This window comes from Crocuta crocuta, unplaced genomic scaffold (genome assembly GCF_008692635.1).
Source record: "Crocuta crocuta isolate KB4526 unplaced genomic scaffold, BGI_CrCroc_1.0 scaffold56, whole genome shotgun sequence".
In the NCBI taxonomy this organism is placed as follows: domain Eukaryota; kingdom Metazoa; phylum Chordata; class Mammalia; order Carnivora; family Hyaenidae; genus Crocuta; species Crocuta crocuta.
Window position 1 is genome coordinate 7,126,778 of NW_027531334.1, and position 27,813 is coordinate 7,154,590.

General features: G+C 40.0%; 1 long non-coding RNA gene across 1 annotated transcript in view; it reads right to left on the reverse strand.

Annotated features, from left to right (window-relative positions):
* The window catches only part of LOC144238065 (uncharacterized), a 91,404-nt gene that overhangs the window by 16,803 nt on the left and 46,788 nt on the right, over positions 1-27,813 (reverse strand). Inside the window, exon 2 of the long non-coding RNA XR_013336999.1 lies at positions 13,060-13,199. This is a non-coding gene — a long non-coding RNA (uncharacterized LOC144238065). The remainder of the gene's footprint in view (positions 1-13,059; positions 13,200-27,813) is intronic.

The following is a 27,813-nucleotide window of genomic DNA, read 5'->3' on the forward strand; positions in this document are numbered from 1 at the left end:
TGTCATGGCTGCACAGTTTTTTGATGAATTCAATCAATGCAGAGAACCCTTCTGGATAAATCAGAGCTCTCCATAAAATGTACTTTTACTCAGAGGCAAGGTACATTCTTCACTTTGTGTAAACATGCAGTAATCTAAGAACTCTTCCAATAAGTAGTGTGAGTAACCTATTTTTATTTTCTTCTCTGAACTAATCCAGTTTACAATTTGAGCTGGTTACCTCTCCTGTTCCCCTAGAATACTGAATACCTATAATACAGAATTGATTGTATTGCATTGTAATTATCTATTTTATTCTACCCTCTCTAATAGAGTGATCTGCATGAGGATAGGGAGAAAGTCTTTTTCATTTCCGTAATTATTCCCAAGGACCTAGCACACAGAGCAGGAGTTAATAAAGGGATAGGTAGATGACTGGCATTACCCAGTTCCAGAATGTCTCATAATTCCTATTCTACATCATGGCAAATTTAATGACTTCAAGTCTATGAGTTTTGACACAGTTCTGAGATATAACGGTAAATAATTTTTTTAACCCTGTGGTATTGGATTGGAGTTGGAAGCATCAGTATGGATTCATGGTTTTTTAATACATACAGACTAACAAATATGTAAATATATAGAAACAAATGTATACATATATGAGTGTATTTACTATTTCTGTCTCTCAGAGGGCCTAGAATCAGTGACAGCTCAGTAACAGTGAAAATGCCTCATACTCAGATCTTGGTTTTTAAATTTGCTGCTGAAAACAAAACAAAAAAATTCAGACTTCTTAGAAAAACCAAGATTCCTGGGCTGGGGCAGGGAAAGCACAATATGAGCCAGGAATATCTCATTCTGCCAGAAAGTAAAGAAGCGCCCAAAGAATGATGAGAAAATGGCTAAAGGACACAGACTGAGGGGTGTCCCACCAGCCAATCTGGGACAGTTGAACATTAATGAAGTAATGAACTCTAGGCCCATGTAATAAAACAAGAAATCATGAGTCCATTCAAATGGAAATTATGAAAATTAATGAAGGAAACCTCACTTAAAATGGAATCAGAAAGCCCTGAAGCTTTCATGCACATCCACCTGTTGCAATCTGCATAACCAGCAGAGAAAAGGAAGATAAGAATTATCTTGATAAGGAAAGATTTTTTTTTCACATAGGAATTTCATTTTCTTCTTTTAAGAAAAAAAAAAAAAAGGGAAGATCCTTCCCTGCCCAGGAACAAAGCACTAACTATTGTTTGCAGCCAGTGAGAAACTGCTACAACCTTAAACTCTTGACCTTTGTAATGAACTTTTGTTCCAAACAACCCCAACTTTCTCCTAAAGCCTAATAAAAGCTGACTTTCCCTTTGCCTCTTCACATTTGCCTGTGGTTCACCATAGCTTACATGTCCCAATTCCACTGCTATTTCCAAATAAACTCATTTGTCTAGTAATATAACTGGGTATTTTATTTTTAGTGTTGACAAAATGAATGAATCAATTGAAGAAGACAGAGGTCTTCCTTACAATAGAATGATAGCTAATGTAAAAAGAATATTGCATTTAGAAATTGCCTTCTGGCGATTACCATAGTAATTGTTTCAGGCAAGAATCATCAAAGGATATGTGAAAGGATTTCAATCTAAAATGGAACCAGAAGGGGGAAGCTGGGTGCCTCAGTCAGTTAAGTTTCTGACTCTTGGTATTGGCTCAGGTGGTGGTCTTAGGTTGATGAAATCAAGCCCCATGTTGGGCTCTGCACTGATAGCATGGAGCCTGGTTGGGACTCTCTCTCCCTCTCTCTCTGCCCCTCCCCCACTGATGCACATGCACTCTCAACAAATGAATGAATGAATGAATGAATAAATAAATAAAACCAGAGGATATGAAATTAGACTCTCACTTATGCACCCTCAGAACATAATTTAAGAACTGAGAGACTGACTTCTCCTAAATGCCTGATTTATAGAAGACCCAGGTTTAGAGTGCCTGGGTGACTCGGTTGGTTAAGCGTCCAACTTTGGCTCAGGTCATGATCTCATGGTTTGTGGATTTGAGCCCCATATCAGGCTCTGTGCCGACAAGCTGAGAGCCTGGAGCCTGCTTCGCATTCTGTGTCTCCTTTCTCTGCCCCTCCCATGCTTGCGCTGTCTCTCTCTCTCTCTCCCTCAGAAACGAATAAACATTAAAAAATTTAGAAGACCCAGTCTTATCTCCTGAGCAATGAACATATGCCAAGAGTCTCTCCCCGTCCTTAAGCCAATGAACTTACTGCTCAGATTCTGGCCTTCCCCACTGTGCACTCCCTGTTCAAAAGTACAGCCCTCCTTGAACTCTCAACAGATTCACCTGTAGTTTGCGTGTGTGTCCTGAATTGTAGTTCCCCTGCTATTCCTGAATAAACTCAATTTCTGGTTATTTGAGTTTGCCTCAGTTTACCTCTTTATTTAAGATGACAAATGCTAAAATTGCTAGGTAAAAGTTTAATGAAAATCTGAATATTTGCAGAGTCTCAAACTATTCCATGAAGAGAAAATATGGTAACGTTATAGAAGAAAAACCCTACCAGACACCACTTTAAGTGATCAAAAATTAACATCTGTAGTAGTGGAACAGTAGTAGTAGTGGAATCACTATTGGCTCCATCAGTGTCTCCTGAAAAGGGCACAGACTTATGTACTTCCTTCTGAAAATGCATAACTTGAATCTAACCATGAGGAATCACCAGAGGAATCGAGTCGGGGGGACACTGTACAAAATTGGCTATATTCAAAAATGATAAGGTCATGACAAACAAGAAAGACTGAGTAACTCCTCCAAATTAGAGAAGAAAGAGACATATTTTCATCAACAAATGATTCCAATTTGGATCCTGGACCAGGAAAAACATTTTATTGGTGTTGTTAGGAAAGAACACTATTGAGACAGGTAAAATTTGAATAAGCTTTGTAGATAATAGAATTAATGTTAATTTTTTTATATTTGTACTATGGTTATGTAAGGGAATATCCTTGTTTTTACCAATATATACAAGTATTTGGAGGTAAAGGAGCATCATGTCAGCAACTTGCTCTCAAATGATTCAGACAAAAAAGTGTAAATTTATGTGTGCATTTGTATATTCACATACACATGAATAGAAGGAGGGTGATAAAGAAAATGGGTGAATTGTTAACATTTTGGAAATCTGAGGGAAGGGTATATAGAAATTCACTGTATTTTTTTAGGAGGTGTAGCTTTTTATTGAAGTATAATTGTTTTTTAAATGTTTTTATTTATTTCTAGGAGAGAGAGAGAGAGAGAGAGACGCAGCGTGAGCAGGGGAGGGTCAGAGAGAATGGGAGACACAGACTCCGAAATAGGCTCCAGGCTCTGAGCTGGCAGTCAGCACAGAGCCCGACGCGGGGCTCAAACCCACGAACCGCGAGACCATGACCTAAGTGAAAGTCGGACGCTTAACCAACTAAGCCACCCAGGCGCCCCTATTGAAGTATAATTAACATAGAGTGCTATATTAGTTTCAGGTGTAGAATATGATTCAATAATTCTATACATTACTCAGTGATCATGGAGATAAATGTACTCAATCCCATTTATCTATCTCATCTGTCCCCTCTCTCATGCCCCCTGTGGCAACCACCAGTTTGTTCTCTGTATTTAAGAGACTATTTTTTAGTCAGTTTCTTCTTTGTTCATTTGTTTTGTTGTTGTTTCTTAAATTCCACATATAAGTGAAATCCTAGGTATTTGTCTTTCTGTATCTGACTTATTTCATTTAGCATAATACCCTCTAGGTCCATCTATGTTGTTGCAAATAGCAAGATCTCATTATGTCTTATGACTGAGTAATATACCAGTGTGTGTGTGTGTGTGTGTGTGTGCGCGCGTGTGTGTGTGTATGTGTATGTGTATAGATATATAAAGAGATTCTACGTCGTCTTTATCCCTTCATTTATCTATGGATACTTGGGTTGCTTCCATACCTTGCTTACTGTAAATAGTGTTGCAGTAAACATAGGGGTGCATATATCTTTTTTTTTTCTTGAGCAAGAGAGAGAGAGAGTGAGAGAGAGAGAGAGAGAGAGAGAGAGAGAGAGAGAGAATTTCAAGCAGGCTCCATGCCCAGCATGGGCCCAACACAGGGCATGATCCCAGAATCGTGAGATCATGACCTGAGCCAAAATCAAGAGTTGGATGCCCAACTGACTAAGTCACCCAGGTGCCTCATCATATATCTTTTTGAATTAGTGTTTTCCTATTCTTTGGGTGAATACCCAGTAGTGGAATTACTGACTCATATGGTAATACTGTTCTTTATTTTTTGAGCATCATCCATACTGTTTTCCACAGTGGCTGCACCAGTTTGAATTCCCACCAACAGTACCTGAGTATTGCTTTTTCTCTACATCCTCACTGACACTTGTTATTTCATGTGTTTTTGGTTTTAGTCATTCTGACAGCTGTAAGGTGGTATCTATCTCATTTGCATTTCTTCAGTAATTAGTGATGTTAATCATCTCTTCTTGTGTCTTTTGGCCATCTGTATGTCTCCTTTGGAAAAATGTCTACTTAGGTCCTCTTCCCATTTTTAATCAGATTATTGGGGGGATTATGAAGTTGAGTTGTTTAAGTTCTTTATATATTTTGGATATTAACCCCTTTCCATTGTATTTTTTTTACCAATTTTTCAAATTATTTCAAAGTATAAAGCTTAAGAAATGATGATTCTTAGAATTTATATGTTCTATATAGAGGTTAGCCTCCCTCTGAATCAAATAGAAAATCAACTTCTTAACATAATATGACCTCCCCAATAAAATTATATGGCCCACTGAACACATCTTATATCTTTATAATCATTGATTCATAGGAAGTTTTTTTTTTTCTCCTGCCCTCTAGCTTATCTAGGTCAGCATTTCCCATGAGTCTTTCACAAAAACAAATTGCTGTAACCAGTAAATTTGCAAATTTTAAAAATTAAAAAGTTTACTTTTTTTTAGAACTTCTCATCTGCATTGTGAATCTGCAAATAGCAAATACAGTTCCATTATTTTCTTTAAATATGTAAGCACCTTTTCATCCAAAAACATTCTTTGAGAATGCAGATATAGGTAAATGAACACGTGAAAATCAGTATACAAATTTAAGATTATTTTCAACCTTTTGTTAGGAAGATGAGGAGACCCATATCACCTGGTGCGTAACTCTCCTACGTCGATGACAACATGCATGCAATGCTCTTTGAATGTCAGTAGACTTTGAGGATTTGGGAGACTTTATAGAGAACCTAGGATTACATGGCCAAATGCTTTTCTTCTTAAAACTCTTCTATGCTGGCCAAAACAGCTTTTTGTTTTTTCCTTTAAAGCAGTCTTTAATGTAATTATAGTAGTTAGAATGTACTTCTCTATTTTGTGGTCAAATAGTAACCATTATCATAGCTTTACCTTTTTTAAAACAATGTGCCTAACAACCAAGTCTAAATCCTAAAACTTTATATTTTAAAAGGAGAAATGGCATTTTACAGAGTAAAAACAAGTCTGGATTTACTCGTTTGTTTATTTGTTTTGACAAGACTTTTTTAAAATACAGGAGACAGGAGAACAAGAACCATGCTCATCCAAATGTGTCCTAAAAAATGCGTCTCAAGTGTTAGATATACATAATGGTACCCATTTGATACAGACATGCAAAGTTCAAACTTGTGATTCGCTGACTCACCATCAGCATCTTATTTCAGGACTGTGTTGGGCCCCTCCATACTTTGTCCTTGTACTGCTCAGGACTACAAGGACACTTTCCAATTGCCCATCAGATAGTACCCCAGAATCCATCACCTGCTCCCGTCCCCTGCTTGAGATGCTACTGGGTAGGCTCCAAGCTCCTGAGCATAGCCCCATCTCTATGCATCAGCAGTTAACAGCTAATTACCACTTTCTTACCCTGCAAAGCATTCTTGAGGCTAGCAACCTCTGAAGTTTCTAACTCCACTTGGACATCAAAGTCAAACTTAATTTTTTTTTCTCAGCCTTCTTACCTCTCAATCTTACCTGATAGTTCTTGGGTGAGACTGAGAAGTCAGATATATTAAAAACCTCCTCAGAAGATTCTTAGGGGCATCTGGGTGGCTCTGTGGTTAAGTGCCCAACTTTGGCTCAGGCCGAACCATGATCTCATGGTTCATGAGTTCCTGCCCTGCGTCAGGCTGTGAGCTGTCAGCTTCAGATCTTCTGGACTCCCTCTCTCTGCCCCTATGCTCGCTCTCTCTCTCTCTCTCTCTCTCTCTCTCCCTCTCTCTCTCTCTCTTTCTCAAAAATAAACATCATAAAGAAAAAGAAAAAGACAAGTCTCTTCAGATGACTCTGATTCAGCTAATCGAAAAATCACTTTGGGGAGCTATCACTGCAGAAATTGTCCCTGCCTGCAAGTAAACAGATAAAGCATCTTGGATGTGAAGAGCTCTTTAAAAGAGATCTAAAGTAGTGTTTCTTTTTTTTTTCTGTTTATTTTTGAGAGAGATCGCACGTGCAGGCTGGGGAGGGGCAGAGAGAGAGGGAGGCAGAGGATCCAAAGCACGCTCTATGCTGAGAAGGGAGAACCCAATGCAGGGCTCAAACTCATGAGCTATGAGATCATGACTTGAGCTGAAGCCTGACGCTTAACCAACTGAGCCACCCAGACGCCCCAAACTAGTGTTTCTTAAAGTTTGGCCTGTAGATGATCTTAACATTAGCCCTGCCTGGGGTGATTTTTAATAGGTACCTTAGATTATTTAAAAGATACTAGAGTTTGAGACATACGAATATTAAAAACTGCCACTTATAAAAATCATAAAACCAATGTCCAAAAAGGTTATGTGGCCTGTCCATTTTCAAACTAAAATTACAAACCTCAGTTTCTTAAACGGTTCTCAATGAACTTGGAGCAGCTCTGTGGGAACTTCATGTTCACAGCTCCTGTCACATGCCTTCCATCGGAATCCCAAAGCAACAGTGTACAGTCACATTTCCATTCATGTCCAATGACTGTTTTTCTCTAGTCCCTATATAAAGACTTTTGCATAGAATACTGGATGGGGAATCCAGATACCTTGATTCCAACCACAAGTCTGCTAGTACCTTTCTGTATGACTTGTAGGACATCACTTATCCTCAGTGTCAATACCTTTTTTTTTTTTCCTGGAAAGGTAGGAATAGGACTAGAATATTCTGAACGATTCTGGTCCTAAAATGGCATGATTTTAAACCTTTAGCAGGCTCTCCTACACTAAATAATTTGCAACAGTATACCAACTCCTAAGAGCTGATTGTCAGATATTTAGAAACTTTGAGAGCAGTTGTTAAACTGTTGGTAGCTTAAAGCCAGCACATAATGGGAGTATTTACACCATGGAAATAGGAAAACACTAAAAATTAAGGCTTAAAGACAAAAACAAAACAAAAAGCCGGTTTACCAGCACACCACTGATAGGCAGTATTATGATGTTCTGTAGACCAGAACCAAATGCAGTAAATATATAACAGAATGTTCCACCATATTTTAAGGTAGATTATTATAGTACTAATTGAATTAGATCAGATTTGCAAATTGTTCTAAAAAATCATTAAGTCCCCATAAAGCCACTCAGTGTGTCAAATGTGCATCCCCTGTACCATTTTAATGATGTAACTTTACTGCCTTTCTAACTAAACCCAGTTCCTTTTACTGCCTCTCAAATCAATAGGCTAAAGCAGCCCAAGCATCCTCCCTCACGATAGATTCAAAGATCATGCTTGTACAACTGAAAAAAAAAATGTAGAATGCACAACTAGTCCAATTACTTGCTATAAAAAAAACAACTAATTCAGTTCACTGCATCATTGATCCATTTAATTGTATAGCAGCTTCCTATTGATAACAGGAAATGTCCCTGACTCAACCATGCTGAAACTGAAACTGGCCAGTTTTCCACAACCATAAATTTCAATAATGATTCTACATAATACACAGAGACTAAAAATCGTAGCCAGAGTTTATTACAGTTTTCTTGGTTTCACTGACATATTTCCCTTGCATATGACCTGATTTCTCTTATGCTTCCTGGGCTTCATGAGTCATTAAATGTTAGCCTATACTTACGCTCATGACTGGGTATTTTATTTCAGATAGATTGTGACAGATTTTAAACTACCTATTCATTTGACTCTCGGAAATCATTCAGCAATCCCTGAAATTTACAGAAGGTGTTGCTGATCTGGAAGTGCCCCCTTCGTTCATATTTCTGACCACTTGGTTTAGGCAGATGCTATTTAGTACACTCATGGAATACAAATACAACAAAAATGGAATGGATAACTACTATATTTTGGGCATAATAGTAGGTGCTGAAGGAAACAAATAATCAGACATAATCTCTCCCGTCAAGAGCTCCCAATCTGATGGGAAAGATCTGTGCATTAATTAAAATGTTATACTGGTAAGTCTCATAATAGAGAAGTACACTGAATGGTACTGAAGTTGGGTGAGGAAGTAATTCTAGGTTGGAGGAAACACAGAAGAATTTATAGAGTTGGTCCTTGATGGATGAGTAAGATGCCAGGAGCAAATTAAAACAGGAATGGCTTGGGGTGCCTGGGTGGCTCAGTCAGTGAAACGACCAACTTCAGCTCAGGTCATGATCTCATGGTTCATGGGTTCGAGCCCCACATCAGGCCCTGTGCTGACAGCTCAGAGCCTGGAGCCTGCTTCAGATTCTGTGTCTCCTTCTCTTTCTCTGCCCCTCCCCTGATCACACTGTCTCTCTCTGTCTCTCAAAAATAAATAAATGTGAAAACTAACAAACAGACAGGAATGGCCATTTCAGGAAGAGGGAAAGACACAAAGTCAGGGAGTGCAGAAGGGTATTAGGGGATCAGGAAGCAGAGAGGAAGGATTAGAGGTACCCTGGGAGGAAAAATGGGAAGATAGAATGGAAGGCTTTGAATGCAAAGATAAGAAGTCAAGCAGGAGTAGTGGTAAATCAAGTAGGCATAATACAATAAAATATAATAATAGACCTGGATATAGTACAACACAGTTGAGGAGACAAGAATCCACTGAGAGGAAAGGATGTTTCAGCCAGGTCTTTCAGAATCTTGTAAAATGGGAAGGAGGAGAAGCAGAATCCTAGGAAGAGGGGCTAACATGAGCCAAGGCACAAAGATAGTGATGATGACCAGCATTATCATTATGAATGCCAATCACTGTGCGAAGCATTTAATCTATATTATCACATTTTATTTTGTACCTGAGTGAGGGAGTTAATATTTCCATTTTATAGATATGAAACTGAGATCCAGAGAAGCCATGTAACAGGCCCAAAGTCACATACTAGTGGACTCAGGATTTGAACCCACTATACCATAAACCTGCAATCTGAGAAATATAACCATACCTGACATGACATTGAAGGGCAATAGTAAATCAAGGTGGTTACAGTGTAATAATTTTTTTTAAATCACAATTACCATGTATTGAGCAGCTACTATGTCACAAGGAACTTAATACATGATTAAATCATCACAGTGCCTTGAAGAAAAAAATGGACTAAAATGACTCAGTTAGTAGCAAACTTAGTAATTCTTGCCACACAAAAAGCACAGAGGGAGCTAAGGAATGCAGGGAGAGAAGATGGCAGGCATGACTTTGCAGAGAAGCATCAGTGGAGAAATGCACGGTGGTGTTGACAACTATATTATTCTGTGCCTGCATCCTTTGACCCTTCTTACATAATACATGTGAAGGAGGAGCCAGATTCAAGATCAGGACAGAGACCCTAGCTGATCTGAACCCTATTGTATTTGAAGCATGTTGAAACCATCATGTGGAGGTGAGCCTGGGTGGCTCAGTATGTTAAGCATCCAACTTCGGCTCAGGTCATGATCTCACTGTTCTTGGGTTTGAGCCCTGCATTGGGCTGTATGCTGACAGCTAGCTCAGAGCCTGGAGCCTGCTTCAGATTCTGTGTCTCCCTCTTTCTCTGACCCTCCCCTGCTCATGCTCTCTCTTTGTCTCTCAGAAATAAATTAAAAACATTAAAAATTAAAAAAAAAAGAAACCATCATGTAGATACACTTAAATAGACAGCTGGGAGAGGGTGCCTGGGTGGCTCAGTAGGTTAAATGTCCAACTCTTGATTTCCACTCAGGTCATGATCTCATGGTTTGTGACATCAGGTCTGTGCTGATATTGTGGAGCCATTTGGGATTCTCTCTCTCCCTCTTTCTATCCCTCCCCCACTCACAAATTCTCTCTATCTCTCTCAGATAAGTAAGAAACCTAAAAACAATAGCTGCAAATACTGTCAGTCAGAAGTTGGCATGGGATATTTTGTAATGGGAGATGGTGGAGGAAACTGCCTAGAGACTAAAGCGGAATATGAGAAAAGGACCAAGCTCTCATTTTCTTGGAGGGGACCAAGATAGGAAAGACCAAGTCTGCCCAGGGATGTCAAGATTTAGTCTAGTTTGGAATCAGGAAGCAGCAGTTTTGGAGTTTCAATCCAGGGTTGCAGGCCAGGGATCAGAGAGAATTGGTATGATACCAAATGCTAACCTAGGTAATGGCAGGTCATGGAGAGTTAAAGTAGAATCTGGTCTTCCCCAGGCCTGGGCTGGTAGGGAAAGTGGAAGGAGGTAGGGATACTGGGTGGGATCCTTTTTGCAGTGATCACACCTTGGATGGGAATCTCCGAAGTCCAAGACACCAGAAAACTGCATGGACTTCAGAAACCCATCAGAAGCCTCCAAGCATTATTTCCAGAAGGTGCTGTTGATCCAAAACTACTCCCTTCAGTCAGATTTCTTATCTGTTGGTTTGAGGAGATGATATTTAGTCCTAATCTCACCAGGATTCTGGACAAGAGTGGAGTGACTCTGGCCCAAAACACGCCAGTTGGCCACAAGCAGGTCAGCCCCACTCATTTACGTGGCAGGTGGCTAGCTGGGAGGGGGTAAGGCTGACAGAGCTCTAGAATGTAGGGCAGAATCAGGACCAGAGATGGGAATTATCTACCAGGAGGCTGTACCTCAAGCCTGCAGAGGCTAAGAGGTGAGACCGGGGAAGGGAAGGATTGGAAATGCTTACCCTTGAGGACTGGCCAAAGGAAGGAAACTAAGAAGGATTAATCAAATAAATTAAAAGCAAGTGAGGAGAACAATCTTCCAATGTTTCCCTTTTTCTCTTCCTCCTTCATTTCCTGTGTATGGCTTTTATTTTACACACTGATTTTTAATTAGAACAAACCTTCAAAAAGAAAGCTCACTCCATGTTACAATGATGGTAAATGATTCCTCCCTCTGGGGAGGTTGTATCAAATGGGATAATGTAGGTGAGTGCACCTACTAGGTGCTCAATGTGTGCTCATACTCACCACCTCTGGCCTGTCTTCTTCCTTCCTTGGGCTTCTACTCCTTAGCTTATAAATTCTTTGATCTTATCATCAAAATAAAAGCACGTGTGATTAAATTAGATGTGGTTGATTTCTACATAGAGGCTTAACAATGAGAGAAAAAAAAGGCTTTTGGTTTCCAAATCAGCTTTTGCAGAGTATTGAAAAAGTGTTCTTTGGCCATCCCCTTTTATGGAAGAGAAAACTGAAATAATCAGCTGAACAGAAGTGCTCTCTCCAAATTCATAGTTGCATCCTATGCCCTGGCAGACACTTTCTCACCCGTTGCTTAGCATTTGGGAAATTCCAGGGAGTCAAAAGAAGCAAGACAATGAATCATTTGGTATTATTATTATTTTTTAAAAACTCTTTTCCCAGCTGTTGGAAAGGCCTTTTTTTTTTTTTTTTTTTTTTTTTGAGAGAGAGAGAGAGACAGAGAGAGTGTGAGTTGGGGAGAGGCAGGGAAAGAGGTAAAATCTCTAGCAGGCTCCATGCCATCAATGCAGAGACCGGCATAGGGCTCCAACTCACAAAACTGTGAGCTCGTGACCTGAGCCGAAACCAAGAGTCGGACTCAACTGAGTGAGCCACCCAGGCGCCCCTCATTTGGCATTATATATCCTTATCCTTCCATTTCTGGAGGAAACCAGTTCCTAGGAATCACCTTATAGGAAATCTGTTGCTTAGAAATTAGATTTCAGCACTGCCATTTTACAAGTGCAAAGATGATAATCATCAGCCTGTTACCTTTTCCCCTTATTAGAAGGAGCCTGGTTTATGATTATAGGGGTCACCATTAGTTCCGCTTCATGGATCCACCTTTCCTGTAATATGGCTCCTGTAGTTTATCTTAGACACTCACATGGCTTGTAGAGCATAGTTCCAGGATCCACATGTTAACTCCCTAATGGCCAGGGAGACCCATGAACTTTAACCAACCAAATGGGAAATCTAAAACAGTGCAAAAGTGGCCTTCCTTAACTGTCAGTCCCTAAGGAAGGTGATAGATGTTTACCCTGTGGCCTATCCATCCCCACCTTGGTGGTCAGGCTGAGCTCCAGGAGAGAACATGATAATGTTGCCACAGTGCTAGGTTCTAATCATGTCTGCGCCTCCTGGCTGGTACCACCCTCTGCTCTAGAGACGAACCCCTCTCCTCCTCCAAGGACACCCAGGGAGACCACTCCAGTTTCTACCACATAATGATCTGTGGATGTATGTGTATGTCTGTACAACATTCAAAAATTCATGAGAGTTTTGCATAAAGATCCAGACTATAGGGGTGCCTGGATGGCTGTTGAGCATCCGACTTTAGCTCAGGTCATGATCTCACAGCTCGTGAGTTCAAGCTCCTTACAGAGCTCTGTAATGACAGCTTGAAGCCTAGAACCTGCTTCAGATTCTGTGTGTCCCTCTCTCTGCCCCTCCCCCGCTCATACTCTGTCTCTCTCAAAAATAAAATAAACATTAAAAAAAAAAGATGCAGACTACAGACCTTAACCAAAAGGTAGAAGATGCCCCAACCCGAAGCCTGCATTAGCACCTGTGGCAATCAGAACAAGTGGAGTGTTGCTCTCCATTGTACTTCAGTCCTCCCCATTCCCGACTATATTCCTGAAATGAGGCAGTTCTGAATATGAAATATAATGCTACTGAATTATCAGAATTCTTACCTTGCCTGCCTCCCTTGTCTGCATTGCCCGCCTAGCTCAGCAGGCATTTAAGTGGAAGCGATGAATTCTTGCTGCCTCTAGACTCAAATCACCACACATCCACCAGCATCCAGCATCAGCAGCTTCCGTTTAGCCATCCACTTTCAGAAAAAAAAAAAAAAAATCAACAGCTATTTTTCCTCTGACTAAGCCTCTGGAGCTGTTGGAATACAATCTGTATCAGGCTCCTAAGGCCATCTCAAGGCCATGGGAATGTTGCCAGGGCAGGAATGCATGCTAACAGGGCTCTGAGTTTGGCATTGGCCCCTCTGACATTTCCTGGTTCTTCCAGGGGACAGAAGACCAACCCCCCTTATAGGCCAGTTCAATGTGAGCCAATTGAAAGAAAGATTCTTTTTGCTATTGTCATAACTGAAGAATTGATAGCTCTATATTTTATAATCCATATATGCATATCTTACAAATACCCTCCATACATATTTTTACACATATGTAGACCTATATCATTTTGAAATAACACAGTATAAAATGTGGATATGTTCTTGGTTTATAGTTCAGTTGCAGATGGGAAGCTCCGGCTTAAAGGACACAGTCTTTGTTTCCTGACATCTGTTTTCTTTCCAACTTCAGGAGGCACCCCGTATAGACATTAATAATCATACTCATCTTTAAAGGGCTTTATTCTACTGAACAAGCTTATACTTCTATTCTAGCTGAATGTTCCCATTCATACACAGAGATGCACATGGCAGAGATCATCTCTTGGCTCTAATGAAAAGGCAATGGAGGCTCAGGTGGGGTGGGCTGCTCACAACATCCAGGTGGGTGGGGTGGAGTCTGAGCAAAGCAGGCCTCCTGGCCCACAACCCAGGGCTCTTCCCAAGATGGGCACCTCCGTCAGGATCCAGTGAACATTTGAAACATATCTGCTGCTTGAATAAACAACCCACAGTCCCTGGCAGTTAGTACATAAGAAGATAAAGCAAAGTATTAAAAATCCATATGCACTGTACTGAAGTTCCCAGGTATTGTACTGGAGTTAGAGGCATAGAGCAGATGTCAAGGTACTCTATAATGAAAAATGGTCATGGTTGGACTGTGCCCCTTTATCTCCCTAATTCTATAACCCAATTTTATCAAGGACCTCAGGCCTAAAGAGCTCAAACTGTATTTTGAAGCTTATCTCATTAATATTCACCACCACATTCTCAAAGGGCACTTATCATTATCTTCACATTTCAGATGGAAATATGGCAGTGAAAAGAGGCGCAGCCATGTGTGCCTGGGTTAAGGATTCAGAGACTGTTTTCTTACAGCACCATCATCCATGTCCCATTCGGCAGTGACTTCCCCTGTAAGAAACAACACTGAGATAAAGCAAGTGGGAAGCTGTCATTTCAGCCTGATGTCCCCAGGGTCACAGTCTGACCAAAATAATAAAATCAAAGCCCCAAGGCTATGATGAAAACGAAAGGCTATGATGAAGCAAGATTGGCAAAGAACCATTATGTATTGGCCTGGGTCCTCAAATGTCCTTAGAAGAATATTGAAACCACAGATGCGTATTATTGTACAATAGCCTATGCCTCACAGTGAAAACAGCCAGCTTAGAGCACTGGCCACACAAGATTTGTGTGGGATTTCTAGGATTTTAGATTTGATCCCACTATGATCTTTCAGCACCATCCTGAGCATCCATGTGTCAATTTCACTGCTTCCAACACAGCTCACTATTTCTCTTTCTACAAATGTCCGTGTTTTTTAAAAAGCAGACCAAAGATACCTGGCATTAGTAAACCCCAGAGACCCTGAAAAGAACAGAAGAAATGTCTGCTTTCAGGCAGGTCAGTGTTCTAGTTGATTGAGAATTTTGTCACTAATATCTGAGACATTTGGGGGAGGACACGACTTCATAAAAACTGGTGTTGTACTTCTGGGAACTTACCCTACAAATGCAAAAATCACACAGGATTATTCATCACCATAATGTTTGTAATAACAAAAACGTGGGACTAAGTGGCCATTAATAAGAGACTGGTTGAATAAATTATGGTACATCCATGCAGTGGAACGTAAGTAGGCTCTAAGAGAAAGGATGAAAGAGGTCTTCATGTACCAATAAGGAAAGATCTTGAGGACATAATAAAGCAAAATGTGATACAAATGAGTGAGTATAGGATTCTACTATTTGTTTAAAAACTCTGAGGGTGAATATATTTGATTATTTAACATATATTTATTGAACACCTTTGATATCCCCGGAACTTTTCTAGGAGGGGGGCAACAGTCACTGAACAAAACAGACTAAACTCCCTGCCATCAAAAGACATTCGTATTTGCTTTTATATGCACTTTACGAAATATTTTTAAAGACATATAAGAAACCCGTAATAGTGATTACCTGTTGGGAGAGGAAGGGACCGTACAGATGTGGGACATGTGCAAGAGAGCAAGTTTTCACTGTATGGACTTTTACATTTTCTAAATATTTAAGTCAAATGAAAATGAAAATGAAAAAAATGAACAGGAAAATCTTAAACACCTTTCCCTATTAATTTGAGATGGATATCCACTCACTAAACTATCCAAACCTGTCTTGAACCTCTTTACCAATTTAGGCTAAGTATTACACTTTCTTTGTAAGCATCTTCCATATATTTACTTGTGGAATTTAAATAAAATATCATTCCCTTTGTTTATCCTATAGGCATTTCCTTCTTGGTTTCAAAATGCCCCTTTTATCTAATATTCTGAGGTTAAATGAGCATATTTATGTTTATTGTTCTCAAATCATTCATTAATCTGTAAACCTTAATGAAATCTCCCCCATTGCTATTGCCTTCTCTCACTGAAGACTTCCCATTCTTGCTAAGAAATTCCTTATTTACATGCTGTTAGTTACATATACCAGCTTCTCTGCTTGCAACTGAGGTGACCCAGACTCTGTGGAGTTATTTCTGGAGAGTATATTGTAAGTCCTAAATGGTGAATGGGGTAATAGCTGAAATGTCAGCAATGTTCTGGTTGCAAGGCTGTCGAACATGATAGCACTATGAGCACAGATCCCCATGATCCCCCAAAGGACAGTTAAGATACAACACCTGCTGTAACTCCCTGACAGTCCTTGAAACCACACGCACTCCCTTCGTGCCTTCACGTAGCCACCAGACTTATGTCTGGCTAATGTCTAAAGATCCTTTGTGTTCTCTTTCCTTGCTTTGATAGTCTTTGATGCTTCTATCTAATGAAATATGAAATAAAGGCTATTGCAGTCTGCTGCTGCTGCTGTTCTCTCACAGACGGAGCCCTGCATGTCTGCTCAGTCTACTGTCTGAGAACTTCTTCAGTGAGCAGCCACAGGGCTCACTTCTTGCCCCACTAGACACACCAGCCTCACCTCTCCCACAACAGCCTTTAACCTTCATTCTTATCCATAAACTCCTTTCCTTCAGAAAGCCTCCAAAAATGATCATTCTGAACAAAAATTCTTTTTTTTGTTTTTTCAAAAATAGTCCTGACAAGAGTTAATTAATCTCTTCCCACCCCTGTTCTTCCCCTGACTCCAGGTTTTCAGACTCTCATTCCCCTTAGATCTGGAGATGACACTGTGCTGTGTGCTCTGTGTTGAGTTTCACATTCCAGACCAGCTCCTAGTCATACCAACGTGCTTCCTGTCCCTCCTGTCTCACTCGTCCCTCCCACTGCCCAGCTAGATGTTTCCCCACACTGATCCTCCTCAGTCCCTCAGTGGTGTTTAAAAGAGTTTGATGCCATTTATGCCTGTTACAGGTCACAGGTTCTTAACATAAAAAGGGTCCTTGGCAGCAAGTTGACCTCCAGCATCCCTGGCAAAATGCCTCCAGGGAATCCTGCGGGCCCCACTTATCCCAGCTTGGGGATATTCATGCATTTAGCAGAGGAGAAGTGTCCGGCTCTGCTCATGCATCCCATAATCTCTTTTTGGGGTGGCCAGCTGTTTGGTTTGCCTAGGACTGAGGGGGTTCCTCAGATGTGGGACGTTACCTTTTATTTTTTTTAATGTTTATTTTTGAGAGAAAGAGAGAGAATGTGAGTGGAGGAGGGGCAGAGAGAAGGGGAGAGAGGATCTGAAGCAGACTTTGTGCTGACAGCAGACAGCCCATCATGGGGCACGAACCCACAAACCATGAGATCATGACCTGAGCTGAAGTCAGACACTGAACTGACTTAGCCACCCAGGTGCCCTGGACTTTCCATTTTAAATAGAGACAGTCCCTGGCAAACAGGGATACATTGGTCACCCTGCTTTAACCATTACACACACTATTTCTTGTGTGCACCTTTGCTCCAAAGGCCAGCATGAGTGTATCCTTGCTGGAGAGCTGCCCTGAGGCTGCTAACATCCCCTCAACTGCTCTGGCTGAGATCCAGAAGTGACTGACAGTTTACATATCCCTGAGGGAGCTCTTAACCAGTGACTGAAGGGTAGGGGGGTTTTGGTACTCCAGTATCTAGGACCCTGATGGTGACAATACTGAACTATAAATTACACCATCTCCAGAGCTCCTGACAGGATTAGGTCACACTCACCCTCCATGGGACTTTGCCTGGTGTCACATCTTTGCTTGGTTGTCTTCCCTCTACTGCCTCACTTGCCCATGCCACCACCATTTGTTTTCTGGGAACACATCCTAATAAATCACTTCCTTATTTCAGAGTCTGTTTCTAGGGAGTCCAAATATTTGGTCATCTAGTGCTATGTAGGAAACCATCCCAAAATGTTGCAGCTAAAACCATTTTATTATCTCATAATCTGGTGGGTTGACTGGGCCCAGCTGGGTGGTTCTTCTATTCCATGTGACAGCAGCTGGGTCTGCAGTTATCTGGATACTCTATGGGGCTGGAATGTCCAAGCAGTCCAATGCCATCAACACGAATGTGTGTCTGAGACCCCTTGGCAGAACTGCTTGTCTCACTTGGAGTCTCTCATGTGGTTGTGGTCAATGGCAGCTGAGGCTAGACTCAATGGAAGGACTCAGCAGAAAGTTGGATAGTGGGACTCATTCTCTCTCCATGTAGTTTCAAGACCTCTCCTCTGTATTAGTGTCCTAGGGCTGCCATAACAAAATACCACAAATGGGTGGCTTACAACCACTGATATTTATTCTCTTACAGTTCTGGAGGCTAGAAACTCAAAATCAAGGTATCAGTGCAGCCATGGTCCTACTGAAGGCTCTAGGGAAGAATTCTTCATCACCTCCTTCTGGCACCTGGAGGTTGTTGCCAATGCTTGACATTCCTTGGATTGCAACTGTATCACCACAATCTCTGCCCCTGTCATCACACAGCTTTCTTTCTTCCTGTGTGTGCCTGTGTTGTCCCACGGCCCTCTTATAAGGATGCCAGCCATTGGATTTATGTTCCACCAATCTAGTATGATCTCATTTTAACTTGATGACATCTGCAAAGTCCCTATTTCCCAATAAGTCTCTTTCATAGGTTTCAAGAGTGCACATGATCTCTCCATATGGTCTCTCCATCAGAGTAGCCAAATTTCTTCCAGGCACCTCAGGTGTCCCAGAAACAAAAAGTAGAAGCTACTGGGTAGTAGTAGTACCAAGTACTCACAAAGTACCTTGCCGAGCTTTAAACACTGAGGTTATAGTAGAGAAAGAGATAGGCAAAGTGCCTGCTGTCATACAACTTCCACTGTGGCAGAGGGAATATCATTAGCCCCCTCCGTTGCCTAGAACTCTGAGCTAACGTGTTGTGGTAGTATGGGAAGAAGAATGAACTACATCTGACACCTGGACTCTACTAGTGCTTTGGGTTCCAGACAGACAAAAAATAATATAGCCTGTCACCTGGCTAAATCACATAATATCCCTGGGCCTCCATTTCCTCATCTGCATAATGAAGGATTTGAACCAGACAATCTGAGAGCCTCCCAACTGAGGTCTCCACCATTTACAGAACTGTTTTCTTTTGATCAAACAACTTCCTAATTTTCATCTCTTTCCTAAAGTCTTAAAAGTAGCTAATGCTTTGTGGGGGATGAATAAGGAGGGGATGAGAGGGCAAGAAAGAAATGAATTCCTGAACAGTTGAAAATTTTCTGTCCCATTCCCCAAGGTGTTCCATATTCTTATACTTTCTTTTAAATTGTGACACTTCCCTAAGTTATTAATACACAGCTGCTCAAATTGTGGTTTCCATCTCAACTGACCCATTTGGCAGGAATGGCAGGCTGCAAATTGTGAGCTGGGCCAAAATCATATGATTTTTTATCATTGCTATCTTGAGCATACACCTGCTACAGACACTGCCAGGTGTTAGGCAACAGATGTTCCTGGAATTCACAAAGAAAAACAGGTAACTGTCCCTCTATGCTTCTTAGCATAAAAACACAATGATATCCATTAATATACTTTAATGGAAGGGACCAAAGGGTTAGTCTACATGATGGCATGTGTGTATTTTGTTCCAAACAAGTCAGTACAGCAGAGAATATAGAGGGCTTTTTGAAAGTGAGTGTTAACATTGCTCTTAATAAATTGTGTCTCTCTGCCAGTGCTTTTTTAAAACTGCTATACAGGGACCACATGCATCAAAATTATTTGGGCTGCATATTAAAATGCAGATTTCTGGGCCAGTTTCAGAGATTCAGAGTAAGCAGGCCTGGCATTTAATCACTTCCTCAAAACATGCTGAAAATAATTCTAGCATCTTATCCTTCCTCATAGCTCCCCCAGTCCCTATGTTTTCTTCTAGGTAGTTTGGATTTCAGATCTGAGCTACATAAACTTCCCTGTTACCAGGGACTAGGAATCAGCCCAGCCATCAGCATCACCACCCCACTCCCCGCTCATCAGTCCTGCTGAAGCTGTAGGGATACAAAATCCAAGGGTGAAGCAAAAAAATAGAGTCTGAGGAATCACCTCAAGCAAGCGCCAGTGATAGGCTCTGACTTGAAGGCAAGGTAGCTGAGAAGACCAGAAGGTTATAGATGCAAGGAAGGGTGGGAAGTGTGGTGGGAAGGGGACAGCCAGGCCAATATCCCAGGGCAGCAGGCTCCGGCTGCCATGTGCTGCAGTGGGGCCTAGTTTCAAGACCCAGGGATGGGATTCAAGACCAGATCATACCCTTTTATTATAGGCTGCTGAGAAAATTAAAAAAGATTATACATTGAGATATTCAGAGTGTGTTAAGAAGCTTACAATAGGAGAGGAAAGTTTTGAGTCAAAAAAAAAATTTGCCTTAAAATTTAATATATGGCCTATCACTCAAAAAAGATTCAGTTCTTACTATTTAATCTGTTACATTTAAAATTAATTCCTTTGTGTTTTCAGAATCATTTATTCATTCAATGAATATTTGTCAATGACTGCAGGAGATACAATGTTAAGCAAAATCTGTATTGGTTCCTGCCCTTATGGGGTTTCTATTCCACTAGAGAATCATCAAGCAAATAATTACATAAAAAAAGCATAATTACAAACTGCATTAAATGTTATGACAGTGAGCCTCATGGTGTTATAAGGTTATATTACAGGAGAGCCTGACCTAGTCTGGAAAGGGGGGCCAGGAAGGTGTCTCTGAAGAATTAACACGTGACCTAAGAACTGAAGAATGCATAAAAGTTAACCAGACTTGGTGGGGGGAATGGGGGAGCATTTCAGACAGAGGGAATGGCATGTCCAAAGATCCTGAAGTGGACTGAAAATGTCCAAGAAGACATTTGACATTTGTCAAATGAAAGAAGGCAAGTATGCCTGATTCAAAGTGTGAAGAGAAGAGGATTCACATGAGGCTGGCGTTTTCGAGCACAGACCAGACTTTGCCGCACCTTGCTGGTCTTGCTAAGTAGATAGTTCTTTAGCCACGAAAAATGAGAACCATGGAAGCATTTAAGAAGGTGATGGTATTGTCAATTTAGACTGCAATGTCAAGAGCAGATGATGAGGGCCAAAGCTGGATGTGAGACCAATCAGGTTTCTATGGCACTAGATTCGTTAAGAAATAACAATGGCTTGGGCAAAGAGAGAGAGATTGAGAGAAGAGGACAGTTTTGAAACTCATCTCAGAGATATCAGTGACAAGACTTAATAATGGATGGGACACTGTTGAAGGAAAGGAAGAGATGAATCAAGGATGATGCCCAGGTGCCTGATTTGTACCATTAAATGGAGGATTGTGTTCTTCACTGATGGAGGGAAGGTGCATTTAGGAGAGCTGGCTTTGGAGGGGTAAATGCAGTTGGCTCTTAAACAGTATGAATTTGAACTGCACAGGCCCACCTACCTGTGGATTTTGTTTGAAAAATATGGTACTATAAATGTATCTTCTGTTTCTTATAATTTTTCCTAATAATATTTTCTTTTCTTTAACTTACCTCATTGTAAGAATACAGTACATAATACATATAACATATAAAATATGTTAATTAACTGTTTATATTTATCAGTAAGGCTTCTGGTCAAAAGTAGGCTATTAGCAGTTAAATTTGGGGGGGAGTTGAAAGTCATATGTAGACTTTCAACTGCACCAACTCCTATGTTATTCAAGAGTCAACCATAATTGAGTTACCATTATAATGTATTTAGTTTGAAGTGTTTTTGAGGCATTCAAATGGAGGCCTTGAGTAGGCAACTGAGGCTTCGCAGTCCATCTGTGCTTTGGTGGCAAGTGAACTTGTAAGCATGGATGAGATCTCTCAATGATTCCATATAAACCAATGGTAATATAGCATATTGCATATATAGTGATTATATATCTGCATATAGTAGTGCATATATAGCATATATAGTGGTTGAGAACAGGGGTACTAGAGTAAAACTGTCTTGATTTACATCCCAGCTTTGTCACTTTCTAGCTGTGAAGTCATGAAGAAATTGCTCAAATACTTTAAGCCAAATTCTCATATTCAATAAAACAGAGACAATAATATTCCCTACCTTATAACACTGTTGGGAGTATTAAGTGGCAGGATGGATTTAAAACTCATAGTATGGTTCTCAGAATCTAGTAATTATTCTATTAACCAGTCATTAAATGTGGACTTTAGTTCTCCCAGAGAGCACAGAGTTAGTAAGCAAGACCTAGGACTAAGCCTTGATGAAATCCATTGCTTAATGGGTGGATAAAGAAGGATGGAGAACAACCAAGTCATGGTTGGAAACTGTGCTGTCCAAATCTACCCAGCAGAAAAACTAAGTCAGCAGACCCATATGGAAGCTGCTAGGGTGGGTTAACCTTTTCAAAGTGACTAGAAGAGGAGGCCAGAATCCTTGAAAGGAACCCAAAGTCAAAGGCCTAAATAGGTCTAAAGATAAAAGGAGATAATAATAATGCAGAGTGAGGAACAAGCTGGAAATAGGCCTATAGCAGGTCAGAAACCAGGGAGTTAGGGGCTGGGAAATGCTAACCATGTGATGCCCAGAGCATCCTATTAAAGGTAGATGAGTAGGATGGGAGAAGCCACAGTATTTCATAAGATTCTTAAGTAGATAGATGTCTGCTCCTCAAAACCCCCTACCATAGAAATATTTAAAATTGTCCTAAATGTAAATAAAATAACAGAATTTAGTAGCCCTTCTTGTTTAAGTGTTTAAGAGTATCCTACATTATATAAGTTGAGTCATGACACAGTATGAAATTTTGATGCTTGCACATTATGTTACTACATTATTCTTAAAAATATATATATTTTTTGGTATTCTTCATTAGTGTTATTATTTGGGGATATAATATACCAGACAGCTATATTCAAAATGTTCTGAAAATGTTCTTCGATATGATGATAATGACAATGGTAATAGTGGTGTCACCAGTGTTGTTATCAATGTTGTCTAGTGACAGTAGGATCTGGTCAAACATGACACCTGTGTTATAAGAAAAGATATATATGTGTATGTGGGGTATATGTGGAGGGGGTTGGGGGGTGAGGAGAGAGAAAGTAAGTGAGAGAGGAGCATACAATGGCAAGAAAACTTAATTAAAAGCAAATTTGGATTGACACCAAATATATAGCAATAGAATTTGCATTATTAAAGTATTGATATTGGCTCATGCTCCTAGAAGTCTATTCTCATTATTATGATAGCTTCTATTTCTCCCATTAGATTGATGAATTGCTGAAGGAAGCAAAAAGTGAATTTGTCTCAGTAAGTGAAAATCATTTGATTGAGTATAAATTTCTTTTGGTCCAGCCCCAATACTAAAATAGTCACAGGTTGAATGTCAAATGGTCTCTACCCCAGGCTAATCTCAAAGACAAGCATGTGAGCTGATTCAAAGGAAGAAACATTATTACTAAAATTGAACAAATATCTTGGGAAATATTTAGATAGGCTAAATCTACCTTAATTTTTTTTCCTGAGTAGAAATGTTGTTCTGAATGGTCTCAGGCTGACACTGTTTACTTATTGATTGCATCTTTCCCACTGTGTCTTCAGCATTATTAGTCCCAGGGATCATTTCTGAATGCAGCTTTTAAATTTTTTTAATGAGGACATTATAATGTATTAAAGTCAGGCAGAAAGTGAAAAGTAACTATCTCTCCGCACACATCCATAGGCATATATACACTTCAACAATAATTCCTCTTCCTCATCCTCCTCATCTCCCTCTTGCTGCCTTGAGTCTCTTCAGAATCTTTGGGTTTTATTGGAGTTTCGGAGCACGGTAAAAATCACTCATCCAATCCTCACCTTCTATTTCCACTCAGTTAAGAACCTGGCAGAAGGAGCAAGTGGAGGATCATAGCACAGTTATCAGCTTTACCAGCAGTATAGCCAGATTTAATAACACTGTACAATCCAAACACAGTATCAGCTTTATGTTATGGGCCAAAGAAGACAGGGCACTTTGTTAAACTTTGCAGAAAGTGTAGCCCCAACCTACTAGTTGTCTGCTCCATGTCTACACCTGGACACCCACTGGACAAAAACGTCTCATCCAGCCACAAGTGGAGAGGCAAGAACAAGAGTCTTGGCTGGACCCACCAGTGATAAGCTAACCATGTGGACACTTGAGACAGGCACATGCAACTCCTATGTGCACCTGAGTCAGAGAGACCAAGAGAAAAAGAACAATGACCTTGAACTCTTAAATTTGCCCAGTAAAGAAATGTGGCCAAGTAGATGGCATGCTGTCCCTACATTCATCAATCAGGAAAACCATCTTCTTCTCAAGAGAAGAAATAAGTTAGCAAGAAGGGGCAGGCTATAGAACACCTTTCCCAAGAGGGCCACTGACCATTCTAGATCCATGCGGAGAAATTATTATATTTCATCACTTCTCTAGTGGAAATAATACATAATTGTTTTTCCTTTCATATCAAGCACTGGTTATAGATGGCCCAGAAATCCAAAGATAGAAAAGACTTTAATGAGGTAAAGTTTAATTATTCATGTTTACCATTTTGGTGATTATTAACCCTCTTTTTCAACTGGCAGTGAAGGATTTCTGGAGATCAGCTAACTCAGTCACTCTGAAGAAGCTGATACAGTTTGTTGTAAATGTGTTTTGCTTCACAGACAATAGCGCTGTGATGGAATGGTTAGTCCATGAATCTGTGAATAAATGAATAAATCACACACCTGTTAAATTGTGTGCTGCACATAATGAAGGGGTTGTGATGTGTTTTTTTTTTAAAGCAAAATGTTGCTTCTTTCCATTTGCTGCTCCTAAACAATTTCTAAATGTAATGTCTTGTATATCTCCCCTTTTAGTGAAGCTCAAAGTACTTCATGGAATATGAATTCTAACTTTATTTATTCTCTCCATTAATTCTCAGAGTTGCAAATACAAACACTGTGATTTGGCATATGAGCAAATTAAAATATATCAACATTCTGATCCTGTACCAAGTCATATTGTAAGTAAAATATGGAGAAGTAGGAGCAATAGAGTCTGGCTGGCACCATCGGCATGCTGTTCACCTGGGCAGATACCCTGTGGAAGGGTATAGGTGTACAGCATCCTAGAAAAACCCACATAAGCCTTCAAGTCTCAGGTACCAATTCAGAAATACTCACCATGGATGAGATCTTCATGCCAGGAATGTGGTCGTTGCATCCAGTGGGCAGTCAAAGGAAAAAGAAAACCATAAAGCGACTGGGTTTTCATTTGTGCATGGATACCTTCTGAGTTATCCCTGGTATCTTATAGCTTTAAAACAATCTCTTCTTCCAGAGTAGGGATGTGTACTCCATTACGAATGAGGACATTACATCTTTATCTAAGCTAAACAATAATTACAACATTGATTTTGTCCTACTTTGTACGTATTATCTCCCAAGATATGCAGGGAACAGACTATAGGCTTTGGAGCCAGACAATTTAGCTTTAAATTCATGTTCCACATTTTAGTTTTCATTGGCCAAGCTACCTAACTTACCTGAATTTCTTTACTCATCCAAAAAATAGCAGTCAAATTATTATAGAGTAGGGATGTTGGGAGAAGTGTGTGTGTGTGTGTGTGTGTGTGTGTGTAAATGAAACATGTAACACATTTGGATTGAAATAAACTCATAGAAGTTAGACACTTTTAATGGGATTTGGCCACTTTATGTATTAATTTATGTATTGGTCCACTTGGTCCATATATATTTACCTATAACAGCATCAAAAGAGATTTTTTAACACGAAATATCATAAAGGCAAAAGAAATAAAAGGAAGGAGAAGGAGAGGGAAGGGTAGAGAAAAAGGGAAAAGAGAAAAAAAAATGAACTAAAAATTACTGAATGCCATATTACTAAGATCTACAGTTGCATTGATAAACTACATATGTATGCATATACATATACATATACATACACATATACATATAATGTACAGTGCAGTTCTGATACAATTTATGTAGGGGAACAAAATTTGCCACCCCAAAATGTATCTCCTTGCGTGAAAATTATTTTAGGCTGATTATTTTTAAGTCACAGGCTCAAGAAGTATTTCTTTTTTGCCACTCCCCTAACTGCCTAGAAGAATACAGAGAGAGGACCTGCTTGAGTAAGGGAGCTATCACCATAAATACCTACAGTATAATATAAACTAGGGGTGGAAGCCAGGGAGGAAACTAGCAAAGTCTGTTTGCTAAAATTCCTTCCTGTATTCCATTGCTTCTGTATGGCCCAGCAAACATTTGTTTACCAAACATTTACTCTTCCTGTGAATTGTCTTTATTCTTTCCTGTGAGCTGTCCCAGCCCCCTTCTCCCTCCACCTCCCCGCCCCCCCATCCCCTCCCCATCTCCTTAGCTCTGGATGGCATATAAGCCTCAATTGCCTGACTGCCTGTGGGCTTCATATTCTTATGGAGCCCCCAGACATCTGTAATTAAATTTCATTTTCTCTTGTTCATCTGTCTCATGTCAACTTAACTTTTAGACCAGCCAAAAGAATCTTGAAGGGTAGATAAAAATTCTTCCTCCCCAACAGTGGTGTAGCCAGCAGAATAAACTTTAACTGACTGAATGCTGCTCACTCCAGGACTGCTGCAGCTGACAGATTCTGGAACTTCTGACAAAAAGGCCAGGAGAAGGTAAGAATTCTTACCACACCACTCTCCCAGTCTGTGCCTTCAGGCTCTAATGGAAACAAGAGTACTGAGAGTCCTTTTCTTTATCTACATTTAAATTAGTAGGAGAAAGTATTTATGGAACTATTACCTTGGGTATAGTGACTTTGGTAAAAATCTATTATGAGTATTGTTATTTTCTATTGATCCTTTTCCTCACAGAGATGGTCATTGTTTTTTTTTTCTTTTTTTTTTTTTGTCTCTGTCTTTTGTGTCATTTGTCATAAGAAATGGTGACCCACAGTTCTGATTAAGTTTTCTTCTCATCTTGTTCTATGTCTTGAGAGCTTAGCTTTATGACCAGTGAGAATATTCTCTCTGGTAGCTGCTAGCTTGAGGACGCTTATACTGGCATGCATCTGGCAGGTGGCCCAACAGGTTACAGATCCAATAGTCAGCATTCTTTTTGTCCAAATGTGCCAACTCTCAGGGGAATTTGTCATAAGGAAATCCAGTTCATAAAGGTCCTTTTTCAACTCAACCAGACAGAAATGTGGGTTGCACTTTATTTTCAGCTAAATAAGGCTGGACAGAAATGTGAGAGTCACCCCATTTGTGGCTAGATCTTTCTTAGACTAACTTTGGTAGCAAACTTTCTGAATCTTCTGAGGACTGTTTGTTTTCACTTTCCTTTGGGGACATATCTTACATCCATGGTCAAGCCATAAAAAGGCTTAGTGGTTTAAGTCGCTACTGAGATTAATATAAGATTCTACTCATCAATGGGCCAGACAATGAACCGCTTAAATTGACTATATTTGAAAGAAAAAAGTTTTGGAGAGCTCTCTCTTAAACACTTGTCTGATTGGTATAATGGCTAGCCTTAGGGACTCCTTAATAAGATGAAAGAACAGATTGGACATAGAACAAAAATCAAAGTCCACTCAGATCCCCTCATACTTGCTTTCAGACATTTGCAAGTATTGTAAAAAAAAAAAATCAAGACATTAGAAGGATAAGAAGAAAAGAAAAATAATGAAAGTAACTGTCCTTATCTTACAAATCTTTACAAAACTAAAACAAAAAAACAAATCAACTCTACAGGCAATCCAAAGTCCATCCATGCCTTTTTACCAATCCTAAAACCTCACCAATTAATCTCAAAAGGCTTGTCAATTATTGGCCTTAGGAAAGCAAAGTCCTTCTTGGAGGAACGTGTATTCTCCAAGTCTCTTGAAAAAATAAATCTTACCATG